The following is an 11520-nucleotide window of genomic DNA, read 5'->3' as shown; positions in this document are numbered from 1 at the left end:
AAGGAAAAGTGTCTAAAGTCCATGTTTTCATGGTATGTATATTCTAAAACAAAACCAGAAACAGTCTTTACACCGAGGTGTGAGGAGTTCCTTTGAAGAAGGAAACATTGTTATGCAAATTGTTTCATAATCCACAGGGAGTAGTGGGGGTGGAGGGCAGTTCACCAGAGGACAAGTAAGAGCTGGAATCTTGGAAGCCTTTAGCATAGAAAAAAAGCTTCAAACAATCTGGACTACAGAAAAAACAAAAAAAACCAAAAACGCATCCCTGAAATTAAACATGGGATCCTTTAAGTCTCCTCAGCTCTCATGCCCCACATAAGAAAGCCTCATTGTTATCATGAGATCACTAGGTAAGCAGACAATTTACAGTTTCATCCAGGAGTCCTCCAGACTTGTTGTTCCTTCCTTATGACTTCTTAGACAGCCATATCTGTTTTATAACTCTTCAAAAGCCTTATAATACATTAGTTTTCTGTGTGTTTCCTTTCTAGACTGAACTCTCAAAGTGGAACTGTTTGGTAATCATCTGCTTTCTGTACATATAACACTGGGAGTAAAACATTATAAGGGCTGAATAAATCTTTGCGAATAAGTAGAAAAATAAATGAATGAATTTTCCTTCTCTTAGTATTTGTTTCTGTTTATCATCAAAAATTTAAAGAAAAGACCAGATAATTTCTAAATATACCACCAACTTTAAATTTGGTGTTCCAATATTCTCTAAGTAATTTTTAAAATATACTTTCAAAGGCTAAAATTACTTTACTGTGATAAAAAAAATGACATTGAAAGCCCTCTGTTTCCATTTTACATTTACTGTATTAACATTTAAAACCCTGGTAGTTATACATGAACATTAGAGAGCCTATTTTTAAAGAAGTATTTATGATTGAATAGGAAATGCTAGGAGGCAGAAATTCCAAATAACTCTACGACATTACTGCACTTAAAAAAATTGCCATTAATTTTGAACAATGGGTTGTTTTATGTGCGTGACACCCTATCTTCAAATGCCAAGAATTATAAATAGCATTTCTATAATAATACAGAGATTATAGAACAGTTTTCTCATACACTGTTTCATTGATTTTCAAATAATTTTTAGGAGAAAGAAATGTTCCCTCATGAAATTATGTTATTGTTCTTGAGTCTGTTCTGTGATTCCAACAATAAAACAGAGTCAAAATGGTGTTACTATGGACAGAAAAAGACAGGAGATCCTGAAGTCCCAATCACTTGGCCTTGCTCCTACCCCCTTCAGGGAATTCTGAGATGCTTCCAGTAAACCCTAGCACTCTGTGGAACCCAGTTTAAATGACATTAACTATGCAACAAGCCTTTATTTATTTATTTATTTATTTATTTATTTATTTATTTATTTATTTATTTTTTATTTAAAATATGGAACGCTTCACGAATTTGAGTGTCATCCTTGGGCAGGGGCCATGCTAATCTTCTCTGTATCGTTCCAATTTTAGAATATATGCTGCCGAATTGAGCAATGTAACAAGCCTTTAAAGATCTGATGCACTGAATATAATACTAAGAGAGATTAAACAAATTTCTCAAGGTCAGAGGATATGTATATAATGGACATAGGATAAACCCACATATTCAGACACTAACTTTCATATCATTCCTAGTTCACCAAAGTTGGATATGAATATTTTTAGAGTCTACTGACCATCCACTAGAAAGTCACTCATCTCTACAGTAGATCTGTGAAATCACTTTCTCCTCCTCCTTCCATATTTGCTACCCTAGAGAGCTGTGTACTTTCATTGAGCAAGTCTTTTCGTCCTTCATTTCCATTCTAAATAAGTTATCCCTGCAAGAAAGCATTTGCCTAATTCTCCTTTATATCATGTCTCTCTCTAAGGCAAAAGACAGAGAAGGTGACAACAAAACATTCATTAGTCATATTTTCTGTGCCAGTTTGAGAACTGGTTAAAAATCTCTACTCAAATGAAGCTCCCCTAACTAATCCTTTGGGGCCATTTGCACACAGATGCCATGGGTTCTTAGGCTTACAGGTTCCATGCTGCATGCAGGCAAGCTAGGTCTGTAGTTTTTCTTCTCTCTCATGGATAATTTTCTTCCCTAAAATTAACTATAAAGTAGCCTTGACTTATCAGGGGAAGCTGGTTTTCTTTAGAGAAGACTGAGTAGACAAAGAGCAAAGAAGACAAAGTAAAGAATACCTTTTTGCTTCATATGCAACTAATATCCTCTATTACATATTTTCCAATAATAACTTATACATTGATACTTTACAATCTTTGACACTTATAAATCTCCACATGGCATCTGCCATCTGCCTTCCATTGGTGACAATTTGAATGAGAAAGGGTAAATAGTTTAGACTCCTATTCAAGGTATCATCCTTATGATGACTTCACAAATGAAATCAAACAATTGTTGAAATATGTGCAGAAGTACCCTAACGTGAGCATTCTACCAGGAATTAATTTGCATTTTTCTTTACTGTTTTTAGCAAGACAGATTATCAGCAGTATCAAGTCAAAGGCAGGGACAGAATATGACCTTTAAAAATATCTTTCTTGTTCTTTCAAGAAATATGTAAATGGTCTTTTATTGTAGTTGTGTAACTATAATGTTAGCAAGCCTAATATTCCCAGAATATATGTAAAACTGGTTGAAAGAAATATCCCCTTTTCTGCAAAGAATACATTGAATAATAGCTTCATTTGTCTCACAAAGAGAAAACAAACCCAGGTGTTAGGAAAGAATTATTTGATGGGTATAGCAGGCAGTTTGTGGGTCCATATACTGTAGTCACATTCTCATTTCAGGTCATGCAACCCACTTATAACTACCAGCACCTGCAATTCCTTTCCTGAGTGGCTCTGGGAGCCTGTTCTACCATATGCATGGGAGAATGAATCATTACCCAGGAAAAGCCTTAACCTGTGGCTGACCAGAATTGGTAGACACATGGCTCCTTTGGTTCTTAAATTAGAAAACTCTGAAGCAAGACAATACTCTTTATGAGAGTTCTGTAACAGAACTAAACTTTAGTTATCTAGAGGATGGCATGCTTGGTAACATATCAGGTTTTAGCTTCCTCCATTTTCTCTTTCATTTTCCTACACTCCTATCAACGTTTCTTGGAATTACTTTTAAATATACTAATTGCATTCAGGTCCTTTTTTGTTGTTGTTGTAGGGTCTCTTTCTGAGGCAATCTAAACTAAAACAGAGGTTAAAATGCTTCATAATCATTTTTAAAGCTTGTGGGTTCTTAATCACCAGGGAAAAACAGGGAGCACTGGTAATTCTAGGTTGTATGAAGGAGGAGTCCTTGTTACTGAGGTCCAGAATGGACCCTCAGAAATGGCTTTGTATTAATACCCTGATAGAGCAGTGGCTGGTAAGTAATGATGTCCATACATATATATGGCCCAGACATGTCAGGGAATGAAGTCCTATTGATTGGACTTAGAATGGGGAAATCAAATTGCTTGGAAAACAAGTGTGAACATTCTTTGCAGGACACTGGCAAGAAAGGTTCCAGAGGCTAAAGCAGGGGGTTCAACCCACTGCTATGAACTGGAACTTAAACTTTTAAAACACTGTTAGTCTAATGAGACAGCCCAGACCACATTGGCTTAAGGCAGATAGTAAGAGGGTAGGAAGCCCACCTAGTGGAGAGGCTTCTATCTGGGAAGACACTAATCTAACATTTTTTAATGTCATGGAATTGAAAGATTTTTCCTAGCTTTTGCTTTTAACACTAGACTTGCCAAACATCACATGTAAGCTCATATTCATCACACCAAGAGGACATGGTAGCTTGATCTATCTGAAGACACCTGAAGGGAGTTCATGTACCTCTGTATGCATGATGAAGAACGGGAAGGATAATAGAATTAGGACCTTCTCACTATTATAAGCACTCTGTGGATTGGGACTGGACATTCTTGATATGTACATAGGGCAAGTCTGGCTCTCATGAAAGTCCTTCCATGCACTTTCCTGGCTCCAAATTCTAGAAGAACTCAACCAGTTATTGGTAATAAACATCTCTTTATTCCTTTGATAATTCCTCTGATAATAATGCCTATATCAAAATAATGTAGAGGAGTATCTATCGATCTATCTGAAGTTCCCCTCCTTATATTTACTTACAATTTCTCATTTCCTGGTTAAACCCTATCTGAAATAGTTTCCAACTACTTATATCAAGTATTTATTGAGCATTTACTATGTGTCAGTCACTACTTGTGCACGAGAGGGATAGCAATGAAAGCGGACAAGGCCCCTCAATTGATAGAGCTTACATTTCAGTGGTATAAACATTATCAGATACTTACTATTATAGCTAGTTAAGACAAAAGATTTTTAAAAATGCATGAAATGACCAGTATTCAAGATAAATAAAACATCCTCTAGGTTTTTTTTATTGTCAATCCTTTTGATAAATAAGGTACATATAAATTATTTGGTTTAAATTAATATAATTTTAAGCTTAACTGAATATCAAATGCCTTATTAGGTTATACAGTCATGACCTAACTCCTGTCAAAGAACATGATGCCCTTAAGCTCTATACCCTAGCTAATAAGAACCAATTCCAGGCCCTAGAACAATTTCTCTTCTATGCCTCTGTACTTCATAATTACCATTCCTTCTGTTTAAATGACTTCCCTTCAACTACTGTCTTCCTGGAAAATTACTGTTCAATCATCAAGACCCCAAACAAAAATTACTTACTCGATTACTGCCCATATATATAGTTCTATTCTCTAGGCCCTCTGAGCACCTTCACATCCCTAATTCTGATGATACTGCTCAGGGCATATCTAAGCACTGCATATGCAATACTCATTTGCAGTTATGTATACGCTTTTTTTTTTTTTGAGACAGAAAGCACATGTGAGTGGGGGGAAAGGGCAAAGGAAGAGGGAGAGGAAGACAGAGAATCTTAAGCAGGCTCCCCACCCAGCACAGAGCCCAACATGGGTCTCCGTCTCACGACTTTGGGCTCAAGAGTTGGACACTTGACCAAGTGAGTCACCAAGGCTCATGTATAAGCTTTTGTTCATTTTTGGACTGTGAATTCTTTAGATCAGGACATCTCAAAGTTTAACGTGTAATTTAGAATTATAAGAGAAACGTGTTATAATACAGATTCTACTTCAGTGGGTGGGGTCTGTGACTCTAAATTTCTAACAAGCTGCCAGGTGACCTTAATGTCTGATACTACTCATGCTTGAACTATACTTTGAAGAGTGAAGCTTTAAATGTTACTTATTCTGTTTGGATTGTAACTTCCTGGCATGAAATTTGGCACTTTATAGGTACATCAGTGTTTACGTATAAATGGTTTGATTCACATGCTGTTATCCTTTCACATAACTCCAATACCAAATTGCAAAACTCCTTGGATGTCTTTATTTTCTCTGCAAGACTTCCTTGAATACTGTATGTACATGGGGCTTCCTGTAATTAGAAATATATAAAATACGGTGGTGAAATTGTAGCTCAGCTTTGTAAGGTGACTGGTCAGAGCCGTAAATTAAAAGGTAAAATGTTTCTGACATATTTAACTTTTGAAGTACAGTAATATATTAAAGTAACACACTTCTATATCCAATGCCATAATTAAATTTTAACTCATAAAAAATAATCAACTCCCCACAGGAACAGAGCATTTTCAGTTAAAACGCTACTTATCATTTCTACAGCCTTACAATGTTGAATGTGCTGTTTGATCTTTTAACAATTTCATTTTAAAATATTCACAAAAGAGGGGTAATTAAATTACATGGGTGCCATGGTAACCACTGCATTAAATATGCTTAGACTCTGTGCCTTAGCATTTTGGTAGGGAAAAGGGTATTCTTATTCTGTGACAATTACAAACTATGGGTGTTTAGGTCAACCTCCGCCAGCCTTCCAGAAGAGGGTAGGCATATATAACTAAAGTTAGATCAAGAATAGTGGGCACTACTCAGGTATAAAGGAATCCTATAGCCAAGTAGAAAGTCTAATGGACTGAGAATCAAGTCTCAGGCTAGTCGAGGTTCTGTTATTGACTAGCTGTGTGTTCCTTACTTTGAGCTTACTTTGAGCTGCAGACTCCTCACATGTAAAATGAGAAGGTTGAATATGGAACCAGATGTTCTGGAATTCAACCTTGACTTTTCCAATTCTATGAGATCTTTATGATGTAATAAGCACTATATATTTTTTCACACTTTATAGCATACAATTTCTGCATTAATGTCCCAGGGCTGATTAAAAAGTACTACAAACTGGGTGGCTAAAAACCATGTAAATTTTTCTCTCATAGTTGTGGAGATAAGAAGGCTAAAACTAAGATGCTGTCATAGCAGTGATCCTTTGGAAGCCTCTAAAGGATGATGCACCCTTGCCTCTTTTAGCTCCTGGGAGCGTAACACTTTCCTTGGTTGTGGTAATGTAAGTTCAGTCTCTACTTGTCTTTACATGGCCCTCTTTCCTTTGTGTCTCTGTGTGCCCCTCTTCTTATAAGGACATCAACCATAATGGCCCACCCTATTCCATCATAACAAATTGTATCTAAAACAACTCTATTCCACATAAGGCAATTTTGAGGTACTGGAGGTAAGACTTCAACCTACTTTTAGGGGTACACAATTCAACCCATAAAAATTTCCTTTTGTGAAATCCAAATCATATTGTGTCTCTTTATTTTAAGCTATAATCTGGTTATAAACTGCAAAATAAAACCATGTATTTCTTTGTACACAGTCTTAGTCTCTAATGCATTGTATTGGGTAGGGGGATATATTCGGTGATCATACTGCAATACCATGACTTTAGCGCTATATTTTTAAGTAAGTATACTTCCTCGGAGAAGAGAATAACAGAATTGCTCAATGTTTTGGGAGGATAAAACAGATCTTTGCGATCCACTTCACAGTACTATTTTGGGCCATCTAGTCTCAAGACAGCTGAGATGTATAGTCCATGCAGTGTTGCCCAATCTCCACATAAAGCATCTGCTATATGGTCTCAACTTTTTGCTTTACTTTCTTATAATTGTGCAAGGCTGTCAGCCATGCCTAGAAGTAAACCAAAAGTAAGGCAACTAATGCTTTCCAACAACAGGAATTGTGAGTCAGTGGATAAATGTCTAAATGTCTATCTTCTGAAAAGACAACCAGAGCTAACAAACTCATAGATACACCATCCATTGTTTTTATTTTTCTTATTCTTTTTCCTTCCCCATCTTCCACTGTCATCTCCCTTACATGAGTTACCAGGACGACTTCCAAAATAAACTACCTACATCCAAAGGTCCATCTGCATACTCACAGTCTGCTTTAGGGCACTCCAAGTAAAGACAGAGGAGCAAGGAGGCAAAAGAGTGGCCTGTGCAAAGACCCTTAGTTGTGAAAGAGAAAAATGTTGAGGGACTAAAGCAGTTAGGTGTGGATACAGCAGAGGCAAAAGAAAGAAGGTAATGAAAGGCAGGGTTATGAAGGTGTATATCTACTGCATGAGGGAGTTTTCACTCTGCTTTCATTTAAGGAACAATCATATATATTTTTATGCAGATGAGAGCATGATATAATTTGCGCTTGACAAGAATCACTCTGAGCAGACATGGGAGGGGAGACCAGTTGGGATACTCTTGCAAGAGTTCAGTAGTGAGACAATGAGGGTCCAAATGAAAATAATGATAACAAAGCCGAGACTGGGCATATAGAAAAAGGTCATACAAAACTAGTTTTGATTATATCAAATTTAGTGACTGCATACTTGTAAAAGGTGAGGAGAAAGGAATAGGAGGGATTCCTAGGTTTCGTTTGAATAACTAGGCTGTGAATAAATGAGAAAGGACATGTTTGAAGGAGATACATACAGCGTTGTCCAAATTAATATATAATATTTTAGTTTTTTTCTTAAACTTTAATGTGTATATAAACCACCTGAGGATCTTACTAAAATGTGGATTCTGATTCAGCAGTTGTAGACGAGGGCCTGCCCTTCAAATAAGCCCCCAGGGATAAGAGATGCTACTGCTGGTACTCAGCACACTGGGTAGAACAGTAAACCAAACTGAATAGAACAGGTTTGAGCTAAAGACTCTGTCGGTAAGATTCTAACCCAGGTCTAGCTTGAGCATTTGCCAAAAGCCTCCATGCCTCTTAATTTTGTTTCCTGGCAGCAACAACCTAATAGGTTTACTCTCCCATAAAACAGCTCCCAATCACTTTGCTAGTCCTTCTTCACTCATACCTTTTCAACAGCACATGCCTCTTCATTGTGCTGCCAATATTCCAATCACTTTTATCCCGGTAACCCTGTCCTAACCCTACCGACCCCTGATGATTCAGTGACATCAACTACTGCTCTTTTTTATTTATGCCAGTTTGGGTGCTTTCTATCCTTTCCCAATTTGGAGGACCTGCCACTACTTATGGTCTTTTATTTAAATTCTCAGGCTTTCCTACTCTTTCTATATTAGTGTGTTGGTATAAACTGGGTTCAGTAGATTTCCCACTACTTTACACATTGGCTTTTACTTCAACTTCCTCTGCCTCTCCTTGTTCATAGAGGAAATGTTTAATGTGTACAATTTCTCCCATTTAAGAGTAATTAAAATATATCTGCCTAATTTGCTAGAAAACTCAGGTCATAAAATCCTATGCTCATAATGCTTTCAAGAAGCGGAGTCAAAGGAAGCTTATAGAATCAAACCATTAATAAAAGGGAACAGACTTTCACATCTCTCCCTTCTCTCTTTTGCTATATTCATTAAATAGGGACATGTACAATGAGATTCATTTCTCCTGAAGAGAAAAAAATATGAGCTTTTTCCAGTCTCGTCTTAATATAATCCCCGGCTTTCGTTCCTCTCTTCTGTATTTAAGAATATCATGGTACGTTCCTCAAAATTTGGTGCAGTGGTTCTCAAATGTGAGTAGTATATCTTACCCAGGGAATGTTTAAGAATGTATATGAGAACAGGGAGGAGGCAAGATGGCAGAACAGCATGGAAGGTTTTTGTGTGTCTCACGTCCATGAAATAAAGGCAGACCAACATTAAACCATCCTATACACCTAGAAAACTGATTGGAGGATTAACACAACCATCTGCACAACCTGAACCACAGAAATCAGCAGGTACACAGTGCAGAGAGCTGAACTTGGGGAGCAAGAAGCCACGAAAGGTGTAGGGAACTGCTTTTGTGGGCAGAGAGAGGATGGAGACTGGGGAGACGGGTAGAATATGGGAAAATCACACCCCCCAAAAAAAACAGCTGGAAAGAAAGTGGAAAATTGGAAACAGCCACAGGGACTAAACTAAAAAGGGAGAAAAGAGAAAAGAGGGTTTAAATTCCATTAAGAATGTAAACAAGGGGAGCGCAAAGGCTGCAACTCCACAGCTTGATACCTGGCAGTGCTCTGGTGGGAAGGGCAAATCCCCAGGAACAGAGTGGGGTCCGGGAGGTTCTCGGGTCACACAAGGAAAAGTGGGTCCACTGTGGGAAGAACATTTAGCAGAGACTATTGAAGCCACCTGGTCCCAGGAGACCCCAGAAGGCGGCCACATTCCCTGGTGCTGGAGCAAGGTCATTAAGGGTGAAGCCTGGTGCCAGATGTGTGTTGTGATTTTCCATAATCCCTGAGACGCTGCTGCAACATTACCTTGTAAACATTTTCTGCAATGGGCTGGCACCTGGCTGCAGTATTGGGGCACCAGAAACAACAGGGTCCAGCGGGTGTACCTGGGTGCAGCCAATATTAGGCCATTGCTCATTTGGCCATTGCTTAGTCAGACCCTCCTGCAGAGGGGTGGAACGGGTCAAAGCTGCAGTCCTTTGGAAGTAAGGGGCCGGGGAAAACAGCTGCATCTGAGACAAAACTTGGGAGAGAGGTACTGCCTGGGGCCTGGTCACAGAGAGTGAAGAAGCAGGGAGTGGATGAGAGCTGAAGACAGAGGACAGGTGCGTGATTGCTGATCTGGGAGAACAGACTGGGTGGCTGGGTGGCGCCATTTTCATGGCTCCTGCGCATGCACATATGACCTACTAGCCCCACAACAATCCACCCCTGTAGGCTAGCAACACCATCTAGTGGAGAGCAGAACTGTTACAATGAGTGCCGCCCAACTGGGCCAACTTCGCTCTTCAAGAACACAAGTCTTACCACCGGCTTAATTTATGGACTATAAAGAGCTACATAGACTGACTTCTAGGGGAAAATGAAGCAATTTCAGTCCTACTTCAATTTGCTAGCAGGTTCATCTATTCAATTTTCTTTCTTTTGTTTTATTCTTTTTCCTTTTTCTATTTTACAATTCTTGTCTTTTTCTTGAATACAGAAAGAAAAAAAATTCATTTTTATTAAAAATATCTTTAATTTTTATTACTATATTTTTACCTTTGTGTAAATATTTTCAAATTCTACTTTACTTCCATCATTTTATTTTAGTCTACTTCAATGTACTCACCTTTTCAAATTTTCAAACAATTTCCTTTTTTGTTTTTTCTCTTTTTTGTTTCTTTTCTTTTTTTTGAATACAGAAAGAGAAGAACTTAATATTTACTTTCAATTTCTATTAAAATATTTTTATTTAATTTTTATTACTATATTTTTTGCTGTTATGTAAATTTTTTCAAATTCTATTTTACTTCCATCATTTTATTTTAGTCTACTACACTATATGCACTTTTTAAAATTTTCAAAGGATTTTTTATCTTTTTTCTTTTTTAATCTTTTTTTATTTTTCATTTATTTTCTTTTTTCTTAAATACAGAAAACAAAAAAATTCATATTTATTTTTAATTTTTATTAAAATATTTTTCTTTAATTTTTTTCATACTATATTCTTTACTTTTGTGTATATTTTTTCAAATTCTATTTTACCCCCATCATCTCATTTTAGTCTACTTCAGTGTATTCATTTTTTCAAAATCTCAAATGATTTTCCCCCTTCTTTTTTTTCCCTTTAATCTGTCACACCACTTTCAGTACCCAGACCAAAACACACCTAGGATCTATCAACATCTGTTCAATTTGTGTGTGTGTGTTTAATTTTTAATTTTAATATTTTTTAATTTAATTTTTTTAATTTCAATTTTTCTACCGCATTAATTCCTCTTCTCCCCTCAAAATGACAAAACAAAGAAATTCACCCCAAAAGAAAGAGCAAAAAGAAACGACAGCCAGGGATTTAACCAACACAGATACAAGCAAGGTGTCTGAACCAGAATTTAGAATCACGATAATAAGAATACTAGCTGGAGTCAAAAATAGATTAGAATCCCTTTCTGCAGAGATAAAAGAAGTAAAAAATATCCAGAATGAAATTAAAAATGCTATAACTGAGCTGCAATCACGGATGGATGCAGCAGCAGCAAGGATGGACGAAGCAGAACAGAGCATCAGCGACATAGAGGACAAACTTATAGAGAATAACGAAGCAGAAAAAAATAGGGAGAATAAGGCAAAAGAGCATGATTTAAGAATGAGAGAAACCAGTGACTCATTAAAAAGGAAT

At 37.0% G+C, this 11520-nt stretch overlaps 1 non-coding gene across 1 annotated transcript; it reads right to left on the bottom strand.

Moving 5' to 3' along the window:
* Nucleotides 1–1398: 1398 nt before the first annotated feature.
* Nucleotides 1399–1505, bottom strand: LOC113604434 (U6 spliceosomal RNA). Its single transcript, XR_003426377.1, has one exon. It is a non-coding gene; the product is annotated as a U6 spliceosomal RNA (small nuclear RNA).
* Nucleotides 1506–11520: the final 10015 nt, after the last annotated feature.

Source organism: Acinonyx jubatus, chromosome E2 (genome assembly GCF_027475565.1).
Source record: "Acinonyx jubatus isolate Ajub_Pintada_27869175 chromosome E2, VMU_Ajub_asm_v1.0, whole genome shotgun sequence".
NCBI lineage: Eukaryota > Metazoa > Chordata > Mammalia > Carnivora > Felidae > Acinonyx > Acinonyx jubatus.
The sequence above is the reverse complement of the archived record's forward strand: the minus strand, read 5'-3'. Positions and strand labels throughout refer to the sequence as shown.